Source organism: Triplophysa dalaica, chromosome 5 (assembly GCF_015846415.1).
Source record: "Triplophysa dalaica isolate WHDGS20190420 chromosome 5, ASM1584641v1, whole genome shotgun sequence".
Lineage (NCBI taxonomy): Eukaryota > Metazoa > Chordata > Actinopteri > Cypriniformes > Nemacheilidae > Triplophysa > Triplophysa dalaica.
In genome coordinates, this window is record NC_079546.1 from 19,673,840 (window position 1) to 19,691,308 (window position 17,469).

At 41.1% G+C, this 17,469-nt stretch overlaps 1 long non-coding RNA gene across 1 annotated transcript; it reads right to left on the minus strand.

Moving 5' to 3' along the window:
* Nucleotides 1–4,115: 4,115 nt before the first annotated feature.
* Nucleotides 4,116–4,734, minus strand: LOC130420536 (uncharacterized). Its single transcript, XR_008906656.1, has 2 exons — nt 4,537–4,734; nt 4,116–4,486 (listed from the first exon to the last, which is right to left on the minus strand). It is a non-coding gene; the product is annotated as an uncharacterized LOC130420536 (long non-coding RNA).
* Between the last annotated feature and the right edge of the window lie 12,735 nt (nt 4,735–17,469).

Sequence of the window (17,469 nt, forward strand, 5' to 3'; positions counted from 1 at the left end):
GACTGCTGTGCGCTACCTGAAGCGTAGAGTGGAGAAAAGTCCCCGTGTGACTGCTGAGGAACTGAGAAAAGATTTGTTAGATTCGGGTACTGAAGTTTCTGCTCAGACAATACGGCGCACCCTGCGTAATGAAGGCCTCCATGCCAGAACTCCCAGGCGCACCCCCTTGCTGTCCCCAAAGAATAAGAAGAATCGACTGCAGTATGCCAAAAGTCATGTGGACAAACCACAGAAGTTTTGGCATAGTGTTCTGTGGACTGATGAAACAAAATTAGAACTGTTTGGGCCCATGGATCAACGCTATGTTTGGAGGAGGAAGAACAAGAAAAGAACACCTTGGCTACTGTGAAGCATGGCGGGGGGTCAATCATGCTTTGGGGCTGTTTTGCTTCTGCAGGTACTGGGAAGCTTCAGCGTGTGCAAGGTACCATGAATTCTCTTCAGTACCAGGAGATATTGGATGACAATGTGATGCAGTCCGTCACAAACCTGAGGCTTGGAAGACGTTGGACCTTTCAACAGGACAATGATCCCAAGCATACATCCAAGTCCACTAGAGCATGGTTGCAGATTAAAGGCTGGAACATTTTGAAGTGGCCATCGCAGTCACCAGACTTAAATCCGATTGAGAACCTCTGGTGGGACTTAAAGAAAGCAGTTGCAGTGCGCAAGCCTAAGAATATGACTGAACTGGAGGCTTTTGCCCATGATGAATGGGCGAAGATACCCGTAGATCGCTGCAAGACCCTTGTGTCAAGCTATGCTTCACGTTTAAAAACTGTTATAACTGTAAAAGGATGTTGCACTAAGTACTAAGATTGAATGTCACTTGGGGGTTGAATAAAACTGATAATGATGTGAGCTCAGAAAAGACATTTGTGGTTATTTCATTATAAATGTTATGTTATATTTGTCTGACCTACACGTGCCTCTTTGATTTAATTGTAAGCAGGATGACTGAATGATCATAATCAATGTCAAACCGACCAAAACAATCAATTTCAGTGGGGGTTGAATAATTTTGAACACAACTGTTGCTGTGTTTTACTACATTATGAATGCAGTAATAAAACAACACAGTTTTCATTGTTCAATCGTTCAGTGGGCTGTACCCTTCCTGCAGTTACTGTCAAGAGCACAAGACGTGTTTAGAACGCAACCAACAGTTTACTTTTGTTTGAATGTAGCAGCGTTTTGGACTTTCAAAGATGTCGCGTCTCAGGACGTGCAAGCAAATAGTCCTTAAAGTCTCTCCATTTATTTGTGATGTTAAGGCAGCCAGGTTAAGATGATTGGCAGGCAACAATTGGCCTGTGGGCTGCCAGTTTACTAGCCCTGCTCTACAGAGAGTTAAATTACTAACACTGGTGTAGTGTTGAATACTGTATAATGAGATAAGTAAGTGATTAATTATAGGCGGGATGTTCGATTTCTCCTAGCCGTTGTTGATGTTCAAATCACAATAACAGACACACCCCTACCCCCATCTATCGCTTTAGTCAGCCATCGGCTCAACAAATGTCCATCCTGTCCACTGCGCTCCTTACTGCTGATTAGCTACAAGGTTGTTTTGGTACTCTGCCCGATATATCTCTTTTTTGTCCAAATAAGCGTAATTTGGAAATCGGACACCCCGCCTTTAAGCGATGACGAAACATTAAATTCAAACACCTGCTGTTAAAAAGCAGAATCACTGAAGGAATGAGTGATGTCATGCTGTCAAATCTTTCTTTAATAGCTGCAGAGGAGTGTGTGCATTGCATTGGAGACGACTACAGAGGCACAATCTCCACCACTGAAAGTGGATACACCTGTCAACGCTGGGACTCTCAGACACCCAACCAACATGATTATGTCCTTTCGCTGTAAGAAATTGCCACTTACTTACTGAACATTAATGAAATATTGTCCACCTTGAACAAAAAAAAAATGTGTTTTGTAGTTTGCCTGGAATGAACTTGGAGGAGAACTATTGTAGGAACCCTGAGGGATCACGTAGGCCCTGGTGTTATACCACAGATCTCTCCGAACGCTGGGACTACTGCTCTATCCCTCAATGCAGTAAGCTATATTATTGTAAGCTTAAAATGACTGTGCCAAATACTCAAAAGTTCATCAGTTATTGGTCTTTTTTTCATGCAGTGACTAAACCGCACACAATTGAACCAGAGCTCGCCTGTACTACTGGAGATGGAAGCTTTTACAGGGGAAATATTTCTGTGACAAAATCAGGGAAAACTTGCCAAAGTTGGTCACTCCAAACTCCTCACACACATGACAAAACTCCTGAGATCTACCAGTGCAAGTAAGAGTGAATAAGAGTCAATTAGAGAGTTTAAATGAAGAGGTGATTAGAGAGATTGTGTCATGATTCCACCATCATGTCATGTTTATACTTGCCTGCCTCTACGCCTTGTTCGTCTGGATTACCTGTTACTTGTGCTCACGTTCCTGTCTCTGTTATCCTGTCATGTCTAGTAAGTTGTTAGTTTAGTTAATGTCAAGTGTTTATTAGTCTAGTGCTACGTCAGTCTTCGTTCTGTGCTTTTATACTATTGTCTGTTCCTGTTTTACCCCATCCAGGGTTTTTGTTTTGTGTTTTATTGTTTAATAAAACCTTCTTTGTTAACCCCATTATCCCCGCTGCGTGCATTTGCGTTCTCGCCACCACGTTTCATGACAGATTGACGTATTGATTATTTACCCACCCTCAGAAATTGCAGAGACTTTTTCTCACAGTTATAATGATTTATAGTAACTTTAATTATCATTTAATTCCAGAGGTCTCGAAGAGAACTACTGCAGGAACCCTGACAAAACCGAAGCACCCTGGTGTTACACAACAGACCCTGATAAGCGCTGGGAACACTGTAATGTTCCCAGTTGTGGAGGTCTGTATTATAGACGGGGACTAACTAGCATTTTAAAAATGGGGAGAGACAGCTACATTAACTTAGAGGCACATGGGCTTGAATAAATAATTATAGATTTGAAGAAGTTACGAGAGCCCAGACAATTTTTGTTAACAATCATATTCATATTTGTATTGTAATTTGTCATTGTTTGATTACAAGACATTAAGATTATCTATAGGAAGCACCTTGTGTTCGTCCGGGGAAGAAGATATAAATAACCCAGGCAACACGATGTTACAGCAATCTCACAGTGATGTCACCATGAGTTTACAGAATACTCACGATGAGGTCAAAATGTAACCTCACAGCAAACTCACTGTGTGCTCAAACTGTGATCTTAGAGGTTTAGATGTGACTGGATTGTCATTTGAAGTCACCATTATGTTGATGGATGTTTGCTCTAGTTGAGCTCTTGACTCTACAGTGTTTGAGTTCTCATTCTCTGGCTGCTGTAACTGTGTGTTCACTATGGTAGAGCACATTTGATAAATCGAGTTACACCAAAGGAATCTTTGATGATAATTTAAAAATTGGTAAATGTTGATGAGAAAACTGTCAGTATGTGTGATTGTAGAGAGTGAGATTCTGCTGGTTTGAGATGATCATATAGTTCAAAGGTCTTTTAAATGCATAATGCTCACATATCTTACAACAAATGGTTTACACACAAATACATCAAGAATCAGCTTATTTAACTCGACAAGGGTGACAATCAGCAGAATGAAAACTTCACGCTGCAATTCATGCTGGGTACCATCATAGTTCAAAACTCATTCATGACTCCCACCATGCATTGCATCATGAAGCTTCTCAGTTTATTCTTACCATTGTTGAGGTTCATACACTGAGTCTTGATGTATTTGTGTCTTAATTATAAATTGTTGCAATGTTTATGTGTGTAATTCATTTGGAAGATGTTTATAATATTTGTTTGTCTCAAACCAGCTGAATCTCACTCTCTACTAGCACACATTCAGCAGCACAACACTGTTCTCATCAACATTTACCAATGATTATACTGTACTATCATCAAACACTCCTTTGGCATTACTCAACATAACAAATGTACACTATAAAGTAAACACACAGTTACAGCAGCCAGAGGAAGAGATGTCAAACACTGTAGAGTCAAGAGCTCAACTAAAGCAAACTGAAGGACATACGATGTCCTGCGCGATCAAAAATTGGTCTTACTGGACATTTGGTACAATAATAGAAGTTTATTGGTTTGATTCACAGATCTGGGCTGTCCTGCTCACTCACTCTCCGCACAGAGTATAATCAAGAACAGCCCCGTTTCCTGTTGTGTTTACATATTTATGTGTGTATGTGTGAGGTGTGTCTTGAGGCTTGCTTCTCGTCCTGGGCCTATGGTAAGGCTGGGTTGAGTTTGATGGACCTCTTTCTTATCCAATCATTCAGTGACGCAACGTCGAGTGATCTCCTCCAAACGGCTGCTTTCTTAGAACTCTGAAAAACATCACACTACATCCAACTTTCTCATATCTCTTCCTCCCAGCCCCAAGGCCGTATCAGCTGTTTCTCACACACATTCTGGTATCCTGTTGAACCTCGTGCTTTATCAGCTGCTACCCCCACACATTCTTGTATCCTGTTGAACCTCGTGTCCTGCACTCTAATATACCGGCTTAGATTTTACCCTTGGTTACATGAGACATATATCAAACATTGTTAGTGTACATATTTATGCTGTAAGATTTAATAAAAACCCTTCAATTCATTAAGGCACACACATTATGTTAATCAAACTATAATAATAAAGAGTAAAGATAAAAACATAATAACATGTATTAAAAAAAAAAAACTCCTTCAAAACACTCATCAACATAATGATGACTTCAAATGACAAACCAGTCACATCTGAACCTCTAAGATCACAGTTTGACCTCATCGTGAGTATTCTGTAGACTCATGGATACATCACTGTGAGATTAATGTGACATCATCGTGTTGACTTGGACATGTATATATTTATATATTATAAGTCAAATTTATATTATTAATAATAACAACAACAATAATTACCGAGAAATTAAGCAGGTGCTATTGTAGACCAATGTCTTATTTGGGTCATGCATGCTAATTGACTTTGAATCAAAGACTTTAGTTTTTATGAAGATTTTAATTTTATGCAGTTGACAATAAAATGATGTCACTTTGAAGTAGTAGAAAGTGTCGTCACATTTGGTTTGTCCATCTTACATTTAGGTTTTCTGATTTACTGGCTAGCCAGCTTCTGTTTAAACATGTACTGTATTTGATGGAGGAACAGTGCGCGCAGCAGGTTTTGCCCTGCAGTAGGCAGTGAGATGTGATTGAGAAATGCACAGGGTAAAAAAATGCTCTTATTTGATAACTAAGCTGTTAGTTAATATGTAAAACTACATTTAAGATCCCTGTTACAATCTAACCTGCAATATTAAAAATTTAAAATTATCCATCTAAAACTTTTCATGGAAATTAAAGGGGGAATTGTCTGTCATATGCAACCATTCTTTTCTGGAAAGTATTCCCCGAGACAAGATTACATCTAACGTGCATAATGTTCACACAGTGTCGAAGAAACAGATTGTAAGATTGGTGGTGAAATCTGATCAGAATCTAAATGATCCTGCAGTGATGGAGAGCATCTTACAGTTGGTGAGTATTAAGCTATACGTTTAACAAGTAATATTTGCAATAATTGAATACTTCAAATAATAATGTAAAAGCAAACTGTTTTACAATAAATGCAGCTTCCTACTCTCATATTGAATTTCATGCACAGCAAAACCAGTGTTACACACTGCTCAGAGTCAATAGTCCATGAAATGATTATTGAGCACTAAATAAACACACCTGCTGTTAGCAAGCAGAATCACTGAAGAAAAATCAATAACAAGAAGCCATGCTAACTGCAATGGCTAAATAATTACAATTAAATCAAAATGAGATAATATAAATATGATTAAAGAGATGTGCTACAAACTAAAATAACCACTTAAATAAAGCAAAGATATGACTTACTTTTCATGTGGTGTTGAGTCAGGCTGTGAAATCTCCTTTTTTAATGTTTTTATTTCACGTTATATTGTAACAGTGTAAAACGTTACTTGTGTATTATTATTGTTTAGCCTTGGGCGGTTGCACAAAAATGGGTATCTGGGTTAGGTGTGAGGCCCGGAGGAGCCACTGGAGGGCACTAGTGCATGATGGCTATGAGTTATAAGGGGGGAAAAAACCCATGAAGAGGAAGGCATTAGGTAGAAGGAAACCTCATGGTTAGCCTTTGTGCTACCTGCTAACCAGTGGAATTCTGATTGGGAGGATAAAGGACTTATGATTAGCAGTCATTATGATCAGTGGACCTGCACAACTTTTGAGGTGACATTGCCTAATTTCACCTGGGCCTTCATTCTGGACTGTTGGATTGTATTCATTGCATCGCTCTCTAAGTGACTTGGTGGACTTGGACGCATCTCATCACCATCACCATATCTTCACAAACAAAAGAGGACTGGACTTTGATGTGGGGTTCGTTTGTTAGCACATTCGTGCTGTGATCAGTGCTGTCTGTTTCAGTGTATCGTTGGTGGTTGGAGGGATTCTATATATATATATGCCCTTAGAAATAAAAGGAATATTTCTTTGAATGAAGTGGTTTTATGGTCAGTATCAGTCGAATTTCTGTTGAACCTCCTCAGAGTAACACCTTATAAAAAGAAGGGAATGTTACAGAATGGCGCCCGAACAGGGACCCTCATTAGCTTTTGTGGGTTTCCTTGTAATTAAAAATACATTTCGACGGTACTGAAAGCCCTTCACAAACAAATATTCCTAACAATCATCTGCTATGGAAGAAAGGGAGCTTATCGCTGATTATTCTGATGAAGCTTTCATTCATCGAAGGGATCCGGTGGTAACTTTGATAGATACTTTTAGCGAATTGTACCTAGATTCAGAGGAAGAAAAGGAAGGTGGAGTTGAGCCATCAGACTTTAGAGTGAAACAAGATGACTTACCCTTACCTCCCCCACCACTTGATTTTCAAGAAGAGGAGGTACAATTTGGCAGTGATGAAAAAGTGCAACGAATGAGTAGTATTGAAGAGCACCTTGCGGATCTGGAACACAGAGTCAGTGACTTTGTTACTTCAGAGGCATTGAGTATGAAACTGAAAGCTTATGAAGACAGAGTTAATTATCGTCTTCAAAGAGAGATAGATCGAGTTCACCAACAATGCTATGCCAAAATTGATGATCTAGCTAAGAGCATGGTGGATTGTTTGAAACGACATGATAAACAGCTGGAGAAGCAGTTCAAGGATATCCAACCGGTCACATCAACTCCTGTTTATTTCAGTACAGATGCATCTGCCAGAAAATCCCCCTCACCTTCTAAGATTACCTCAATAACACAAGACACGACGAGGCAAGTATCGCATCATTCTTCAGCATCTCATCCACCTCCTGTTAAAATAGATTTACCTTCCTTTAGTAATTTGATTTCAGAAGACCCCATTGAATTTACAGATCGCTTTGAAGAATATAACGAACTGAGACCCATGTCCTATGAAGAGGTGTTGGCAGCATTATCCGTCAGTCTTAAGGGAACCGCTAAGAGCTGGTGGAGAGCAGAGAAACAGAATATTCAAGATTGGGATTCTTTCAAAGAAAAATTCCTGTTCTCATTTTTGAATGAAGACCACAAGGAAGTTGCTGCACAGAAATTGGCAAATTACCGACAGAGGGTCAACGAATCGGTGAGAGATTTTGCTTTCAACTATAGGGCGATGGCTCTAAAAATTAACCCTTTGTTGCCTGAAGCCGAATTAGTGCAGGCAACCTTAAGAAGCTGCAATCCGCGGTTGGCATCACTGTTGAGGGGAACGGTGAAAACTATTGATGAACTGGTTCGTCTTGGTACCCAAATAGAGAGGGACTGGACGGAGAATAAGAGAAGGTGGAGTCAAGAGAAAAGTGAGGAACAGAAGAAGAGTTCTACTGGTGAGAAAAGTCAGTCTAATCGCCTGATGCTGTTAGATCCTGCTGCTGGCTCTCAGTGTGATAATGTACTGCAGGCACCCTTGATTTTAAATCATTCATTCTTCAATGCTGTCATTGATACAGGAAGTACTTTTTCTTTGATACAGCAGAAAGTATGGCAGAGACTAAAGAGAAAGGATGAGCTTTTGACCAGAAGTGATCAGACATTCATGCTTGCTAATGGCCAGAGTCAAAAAACTCAAGGTAAAATACTCTGGCAATGTGAGATGTACGGATCAAAACATGAGGTTACATTCTATGTGATGAAGGATGAGGATTTGGCAGTACCTATCATCTTAGGTTTGAATTTCCTCAAAGAAGCCAAGGTCACCATTGACTTTAATGCATCACGCATATCTCTGCCTGATACTAACTCAAGTCATCCCATGAGTTTTAATAAAACGCTCAAGCATCTTGCTGTACGATTTTATGCTGCCCAAGGAGAAGTTGAGTTGATGTGCGGTGAGAAGTTGAATTTAATCGATCAAGTCGTGGAAAACTCTCGGGCTGCAGTTAAGGTAAAGAGTCAATTGAAAGCTCTCCTGTATGATTGGCCTTCGGTATGCACCACAAAACTAGGACGCACCAGCCTGATCAAGCATGAGATTAAAACTATTGACGAACTTCCTATAAGAAAGAGACCGTACAGAGTTTCGAAAGTCAAGAATGATTTTATTGAAGAGCAAATTAAGGAGTTACTTCAATTGAAAATCATCAAACATTCTACGTCTCCATGGGCTTCACCGGTGGTAGTTGTAGATAAGAAAGATAAGGGATCTAGGTTATGTATTGATTACCGAGGTCTGAATGCTAAGACACACCTGGACGCATACCCGATGCCTCAAATCACAGACATTCTGGATTCTCTCCAAGGAGCCAAAGTGTTTACGACGTTAGATTTAAAGAGTGGTTATTGGCAAGTTGAAATGGATCCTGCAAGTGTACAAAAGACCGCTTTCGTCACAGCTTCAGGTCTATATGAATTTCTATGTCTTCCTTTTGGCCTGAAAAATGCCGCCGCGTCATTCCAACGACTTATGGAACAAGTATTAAGGGAGCATAAGAACAGATGTTGCATGGTCTATATCGACGACATCATCATATACTCCCCAGACATCCAGTCTCACATGCACCATCTCAAGCAAGTGATCCAGAGTTTACACACCGCCGGTCTCACTCTTAACCTCACAAAATGTAAGTTCATTTGTCCTTCACTGGACTACCTTGGACACACCATCACCGCAGAGGGAGTTAAGATGGATGAAGACAAAGTGGATGCGATCAAGACATTTCCTACACCTAAGAACTTAAAGGAGATGCAGCGATTTCTGGGTCTTGCAGCCTGGTACCATCGTTTTATCCCTGATTTTTCTAGTAAAACTGCACCCATGCATGCACTGAAGAAGAAAGAGATAAAGTGGAATTGGACTGAAGAGTGCCAACGTTCATTTGAGCTGATTAAAGATGAACTTACTAAGGCACCGGTTTTAAACACACCTAACTTCGAATCTTCTTTTAAAGTACAGACTGACGCAAGTGATGTGGGTCTAGGAGCCGTGTTAACGCAGGAGGTGGATGGCCAGGAGAAAGTAATTGCCTATGCATCACGATTGCTCAGAGGTGCTGAGAAAAATTATTCAACATCAGAAAAAGAGTGTCTTGCAGTGGTATGGGCTGTAGAGAAGTGGCGCCATTACCTGGAGGGTAGAGCTTTCGAAGTGATCACAGATCATGCTTCTCTAGTCTGGCTATTTCAGCATCCAAAACCAACATCTAGACTGGAAAGATGGACTATTAGGCTGCAGGGGTATCATTTTACTGTACGATACAGAAGAGGTCAATGTAATGTAGTGCCTGACGTATTGTCAAGGAGGTATGCAGTTGACTCCTCAGCGGTGGTGTTACATACCCCAGCTATGTGCGGTTTTAATCCTGTCACGTGTGATCTGCCAGTGGATTTGTCACAAATTGCAGAAGAACAAAAACTAGACCCAGAGTGCCAAGAATTGATCGTTAAAGCAGAGAACCAGAAATCCACGGATTTGAAGAGAACGCACTATGTTTTCAAGAATGCAGTGTTGTTTAGGAGTGTACCAGACTCCAAAGAAGGCCAAAGATTCCAAGTAGTCGTTCCTGTAAAGTTGAAGGAAGCAATTTTAACTTATGCCCATGACAATCCCCTGAGTGCACACTTGGGTAAATTTAAGACACTGATGAGACTTTTAGAGTTCGCCTATTGGCCCTCAATTCGCACAGATGTATGGCAACATTGCCGGAATTGTCAGAAATGTCAGCAACATAAACCGACTAACTTAAAACCAGCTGGGGCCCTACAAAGTGTACCCCTAGTCGAGCCCGGTTATATGTTGGGAATGGACATCATGGGACCATTTCCCCAAAGCACCCGTCAGAACGAATATCTGCTCGTTATAGTGGACTACTTCTCAAAATGGGTAGAAGTATTTCCCATGAGGGCTGCCAAGTCTGCTACCATTGTGCGAGTCTTAAGAGAAGAAATTTTCACGAGATGGGGAACACCAGCTTTCATTGTGTCTGATAGAGGTGCGCAATTCACGTCCAACATTCTTGACCAAGTATGTAAGCAATGGCATGTAACCCAAAAATTCACAACAGCATACCATCCTCAGTCCAACCTCACAGAACGAGTCAACCGGAATCTAAAGACGATGATTGCCATATATGTTGAGCAAAACCACCGTACCTGGGATCATTGGATTTCCGATTTGCTCTAAATACTGCATGGCACGAAAGCACAGATTATTCACCTGCAGAGGTCGCTTTAGGCAGACAGCTGAAAGGTCCTTTGCAGAGAGCCTTACAGATTCCACCAGACCCTGATCAACTGTCGTATACTACCCTTGAACGCCAACAGAGTTTGTATGAGTCCGTAAGGGAGAATGTAAAAAAGGCTCAAACAAGACAAAGAAGGTACTATGACTCAAGAAGAAGGACTCAGGATTTTGATGAGGGAGATTTAGTATGGGTAAAAACTCATCCCCTCTCACGAGCAGATGATGCCTTTATGGCAAAAATTTCTCCTAAATGGAAGGGCCCAGCAAGAGTGGAAAAAAAGCTAGGACCTGTTAATTACAAGGTGGCTATGTTGTCGGATCCGACTAAAAAAATTCCATGGGAAAATTTAAGACCACGGGGAGGGGTATGTAACAGTGTAAAACGTTACTTGTGTATTATTATTGTTTAGCCTTGGGCGGTTGCACAAAAATGGGTATCTGGGTTAGGTGTGAGGCCCGGAGGAGCCACTGGAGGGCACTAGTGCATGATAGCTATGAGTTATAAGGGGGGAAAAAACCCATGAAGAGGAAGGCATTAGGTAGAAGGAAACCTCATGGTTAGCCTTTGTGCTACCTGCTAACCAGTGGAATTCTGATTGGGAGGATAAAGGACTTATGATTAGCAGTCATTATGATCAGTGGACCTGCACAACTTTTGAGGTGACATTGCCTAATTTCACCTGGGCCTTCATTCTGGACTGTTGGATTGTATTCATTGCATCGCTCTCTAAGTGACTTGGTGGACTTGGACGCATCTCATCACCATCACCATATCTTCACAAACAAAAGAGGACTGGACTTTGATGTGGGGTTCGTTTGTTAGCACATTCGTGCTGTGATCAGTGCTGTCTGTTTCAGTGTATCGTTGGTGGTTGGAGGGATTCTATATATATATATGCCCTTAGAAATAAAAGGAATATTTCTTTGAATGAAGTGGTTTTATGGTCAGTATCAGTCGAATTTCTGTTGAACCTCCTCAGAGTAACACCTTATAAAAAGAAGGGAATGTTACAGAATGGCGCCCGAACAGGGACCCTCATTAGCTTTTGTGGGTTTCCTTGTAATTAAAAATACATTTCGACGGTACTGAAAGCCCTTCACAAACAAATATTCCTAACAATCATCTGCTATGGAAGAAAGGGAGCTTATCGCTGATTATTCTGATGAAGCTTTCATTCATCGAAGGGATCCGGTGGTAACTTTGATAGATACTTTTAGCGAATTGTACCTAGATTCAGAGGAAGAAAAGGAAGGTGGAGTTGAGCCATCAGACTTTAGAGTGAAACAAGATGACTTACCCTTACCTCCCCCACCACTTGATTTTCAAGAAGAGGAGGTACAATTTGGCAGTGATGAAAAAGTGCAACGAATGAGTAGTATTGAAGAGCACCTTGCGGATCTGGAACACAGAGTCAGTGACTTTGTTACTTCAGAGGCATTGAGTATGAAACTGAAAGCTTATGAAGACAGAGTTAATTATCGTCTTCAAAGAGAGATAGATCGAGTTCACCAACAATGCTATGCCAAAATTGATGATCTAGCTAAGAGCATGGTGGATTGTTTGAAACGACATGATAAACAGCTGGAGAAGCAGTTCAAGGATATCCAACCGGTCACATCAACTCCTGTTTATTTCAGTACAGATGCATCTGCCAGAAAATCCCCCTCACCTTCTAAGATTACCTCAATAACACAAGACACGACGAGGCAAGTATCGCATCATTCTTCAGCATCTCATCCACCTCCTGTTAAAATAGATTTACCTTCCTTTAGTAATTTGATTTCAGAAGACCCCATTGAATTTACAGATCGCTTTGAAGAATATAACGAACTGAGACCCATGTCCTATGAAGAGGTGTTGGCAGCATTATCCGTCAGTCTTAAGGGAACCGCTAAGAGCTGGTGGAGAGCAGAGAAACAGAATATTCAAGATTGGGATTCTTTCAAAGAAAAATTCCTGTTCTCATTTTTGAATGAAGACCACAAGGAAGTTGCTGCACAGAAATTGGCAAATTACCGACAGAGGGTCAACGAATCGGTGAGAGATTTTGCTTTCAACTATAGGGCTATGGCTCTAAAAATTAACCCTTTGTTGCCTGAAGCCGAATTAGTGCAGGCAACCTTAAGAAGCTGCAATCCGCGGTTGGCATCACTGTTGAGGGGAACGGTGAAAACTATTGATGAACTGGTTCGTCTTGGTACCCAAATAGAGAGGGACTGGACGGAGAATAAGAGAAGGTGGAGTCAAGAGAAAAGTGAGGAACAGAAGAAGAGTTCTACTGGTGAGAAAAGTCAGTCTAATCGCCTGATGCTGTTAGATCCTGCTGCTGGCTCTCAGTGTGATAATGTACTGCAGGCACCCTTGATTTTAAATCATTCATTCTTCAATGCTGTCATTGATACAGGAAGTACTTTTTCTTTGATACAGCAGAAAGTATGGCAGAGACTAAAGAGAAAGGATGAGCTTTTGACCAGAAGTGATCAGACATTCATGCTTGCTAATGGCCAGAGTCAAAAAACTCAAGGTAAAATACTCTGGCAATGTGAGATGTACGGATCAAAACATGAGGTTACATTCTATGTGATGAAGGATGAGGATTTGGCAGTACCTATCATCTTAGGTTTGAATTTCCTCAAAGAAGCCAAGGTCACCATTGACTTTAATGCATCACGCATATCTCTGCCTGATACTAACTCAAGTCATCCCATGAGTTTTAATAAAACGCTCAAGCATCTTGCTGTACGATTTTATGCTGCCCAAGGAGAAGTTGAGTTGATGTGCGGTGAGAAGTTGAATTTAATCGATCAAGTCGTGGAAAACTCTCGGGCTGCAGTTAAGGTAAAGAGTCAATTGAAAGCTCTCCTGTATGATTGGCCTTCGGTATGCACCACAAAACTAGGACGCACCAGCCTGATCAAGCATGAGATTAAAACTATTGACGAACTTCCTATAAGAAAGAGACCGTACAGAGTTTCGAAAGTCAAGAATGATTTTATTGAAGAGCAAATTAAGGAGTTACTTCAATTGAAAATCATCAAACATTCTACGTCTCCATGGGCTTCACCGGTGGTAGTTGTAGATAAGAAAGATAAGGGATCTAGGTTATGTATTGATTACCGAGGTCTGAATGCTAAGACACACCTGGACGCATACCCGATGCCTCAAATCACAGACATTCTGGATTCTCTCCAAGGAGCCAAAGTGTTTACGACGTTAGATTTAAAGAGTGGTTATTGGCAAGTTGAAATGGATCCTGCAAGTGTACAAAAGACCGCTTTCGTCACAGCTTCAGGTCTATATGAATTTCTATGTCTTCCTTTTGGCCTGAAAAATGCCGCCGCGTCATTCCAACGACTTATGGAACAAGTATTAAGGGAGCATAAGAACAGATGTTGCATGGTCTATATCGACGACATCATCATATACTCCCCAGACATCCAGTCTCACATGCACCATCTCAAGCAAGTGATCCAGAGTTTACACACCGCCGGTCTCACTCTTAACCTCACAAAATGTAAGTTCATTTGTCCTTCACTGGACTACCTTGGACACACCATCACCGCAGAGGGAGTTAAGATGGATGAAGACAAAGTGGATGCGATCAAGACATTTCCTACACCTAAGAACTTAAAGGAGATGCAGCGATTTCTGGGTCTTGCAGCCTGGTACCATCGTTTTATCCCTGATTTTTCTAGTAAAACTGCACCCATGCATGCACTGAAGAAGAAAGAGATAAAGTGGAATTGGACTGAAGAGTGCCAACGTTCATTTGAGCTGATTAAAGATGAACTTACTAAGGCACCGGTTTTAAACACACCTAACTTCGAATCTTCTTTTAAAGTACAGACTGACGCAAGTGATGTGGGTCTAGGAGCCGTGTTAACGCAGGAGGTGGATGGCCAGGAGAAAGTAATTGCCTATGCATCACGATTGCTCAGAGGTGCTGAGAAAAATTATTCAACATCAGAAAAAGAGTGTCTTGCAGTGGTATGGGCTGTAGAGAAGTGGCACCATTACCTGGAGGGTAGAGCTTTCGAAGTGATCACAGATCATGCTTCTCTAGTCTGGCTATTTCAGCATCCAAAACCAACATCTAGACTGGAAAGATGGACTATTAGGCTGCAGGGGTATCATTTTACTGTACGATACAGAAGAGGTCAATGTAATGTAGTGCCTGACGTATTGTCAAGGAGGTATGCAGTTGACTCCTCAGCGGTGGTGTTACATACCCCAGCTATGTGCGGTTTTAATCCTGTCACGTGTGATCTGCCAGTGGATTTGTCACAAATTGCAGAAGAACAAAAACTAGACCCAGAGTGCCAAGAATTGATCGTTAAAGCAGAGAACCAGAAATCCACGGATTTGAAGAGAACGCACTATGTTTTCAAGAATGCAGTGTTGTTTAGGAGTGTACCAGACTCCAAAGAAGGCCAAAGATTCCAAGTAGTCGTTCCTGTAAAGTTGAAGGAAGCAATTTTAACTTATGCCCATGACAATCCCCTGAGTGCACACTTGGGTAAATTTAAGACACTGATGAGACTTTTAGAGTTCGCCTATTGGCCCTCAATTCGCACAGATGTATGGCAACATTGCCGGAATTGTCAGAAATGTCAGCAACATAAACCGACTAACTTAAAACCAGCTGGGGCCCTACAAAGTGTACCCCTAGTCGAGCCCGGTTATATGTTGGGAATGGACATCATGGGACCATTTCCCCAAAGCACCCGTCAGAACGAATATCTGCTCGTTATAGTGGACTACTTCTCAAAATGGGTAGAAGTATTTCCCATGAGGGCTGCCAAGTCTGCTACCATTGTGCGAGTCTTAAGAGAAGAAATTTTCACGAGATGGGGAACACCAGCTTTCATTGTGTCTGATAGAGGTGCGCAATTCACGTCCAACATTCTTGACCAAGTATGTAAGCAATGGCATGTAACCCAAAAATTCACAACAGCATACCATCCTCAGTCCAACCTCACAGAACGAGTCAACCGGAATCTAAAGACGATGATTGCCATATATGTTGAGCAAAACCACCGTACCTGGGATCATTGGATTTCCGATTTGCTCTAAATACTGCATGGCACGAAAGCACAGATTATTCACCTGCAGAGGTCGCTTTAGGCAGACAGCTGAAAGGTCCTTTGCAGAGAGCCTTACAGATTCCACCAGACCCTGATCAACTGTCGTATACTACCCTTGAACGCCAACAGAGTTTGTATGAGTCCGTAAGGGAGAATGTAAAAAAGGCTCAAACAAGACAAAGAAGGTACTATGACTCAAGAAGAAGGACTCAGGATTTTGATGAGGGAGATTTAGTATGGGTAAAAACTCATCCCCTCTCACGAGCAGATGATGCCTTTATGGCAAAAATTTCTCCTAAATGGAAGGGCCCAGCAAGAGTGGAAAAAAAGCTAGGACCTGTTAATTACAAGGTGGCTATGTTGTCGGATCCGACTAAAAAAATTCCATGGGAAAATTTAAGACCACGGGGAGGGGTATGTAACAGTGTAAAACGTTACTTGTGTATTATTATTGTTTAGCCTTGGGCGGTTGCACAAAAATGGGTATCTGGGTTAGGTGTGAGGCCCGGAGGAGCCACTGGAGGGCACTAGTGCATGATGGCTATGAGTTATAAGGGGGGAAAAAACCCATGAAGAGGAAGGCATTAGGTAGAAGGAAACCTCATGGTTAGCCTTTGTGCTACCTGCTAACCAGTGGAATTCTGATTGGGAGGATAAAGGACTTATGATTAGCAGTCATTATGATCAGTGGACCTGCACAACTTTTGAGGTGACATTGCCTAATTTCACCTGGGCCTTCATTCTGGACTGTTGGATTGTATTCATTGCATCGCTCTCTAAGTGACTTGGTGGACTTGGACGCATCTCATCACCATCACCATATCTTCACAAACAAAAGAGGACTGGACTTTGATGTGGGGTTCGTTTGTTAGCACATTCGTGCTGTGATCAGTGCTGTCTGTTTCAGTGTATCGTTGGTGGTTGGAGGGATTCTATATATATATATGCCCTTAGAAATAAAAGGAATATTTCTTTGAATGAAGTGGTTTTATGGTCAGTATCAGTCGAATTTCTGTTGAACCTCCTCAGAGTAACACCTTATAAAAAGAAGGGAATGTTACAATATAAAGGCCCTCTTATCCGTAAAATTCACTTTTGAATGTTGTTTGAACATATCTGTGTGTACAGAACCACCCTACACTTTAAAAAATGTTCCGTAATTTTTACAGAAAAATACCTGCAGCTGTGGTTGCCATTAAAATTCCGTAAAAAATACAGGAAAAGAATATAAACTGCTTTGCAGTTTAAAACTTCAGGGCACAAACTTCAAGAAGTGTATGAACTTAATACATTTGAGTCTTTTATATTAAAAGCATTTCTTTATATAAAGTGAAAACTTGGTCCAAATGCAAAAAAGTGAAAACATTACATTTACTTAGAATATTTCTTCATAATTCATTATTAAAAACATTACAGCCACTTTTAAACAAAGCATCATGCAGCATGACATCAGCATCTCATTGCCTGACCTTGACTTAAACACAGACTCCACTCTTCAGCATAGTGGTGACACACAAAACATTTCATATCAGAAAAGAAAAGAAAAGAAAAGAGAAAATACAAATTCCGTAGTTTGTACGGAAAAGTACCGGTAGCTGTGGTTGCCAGCAA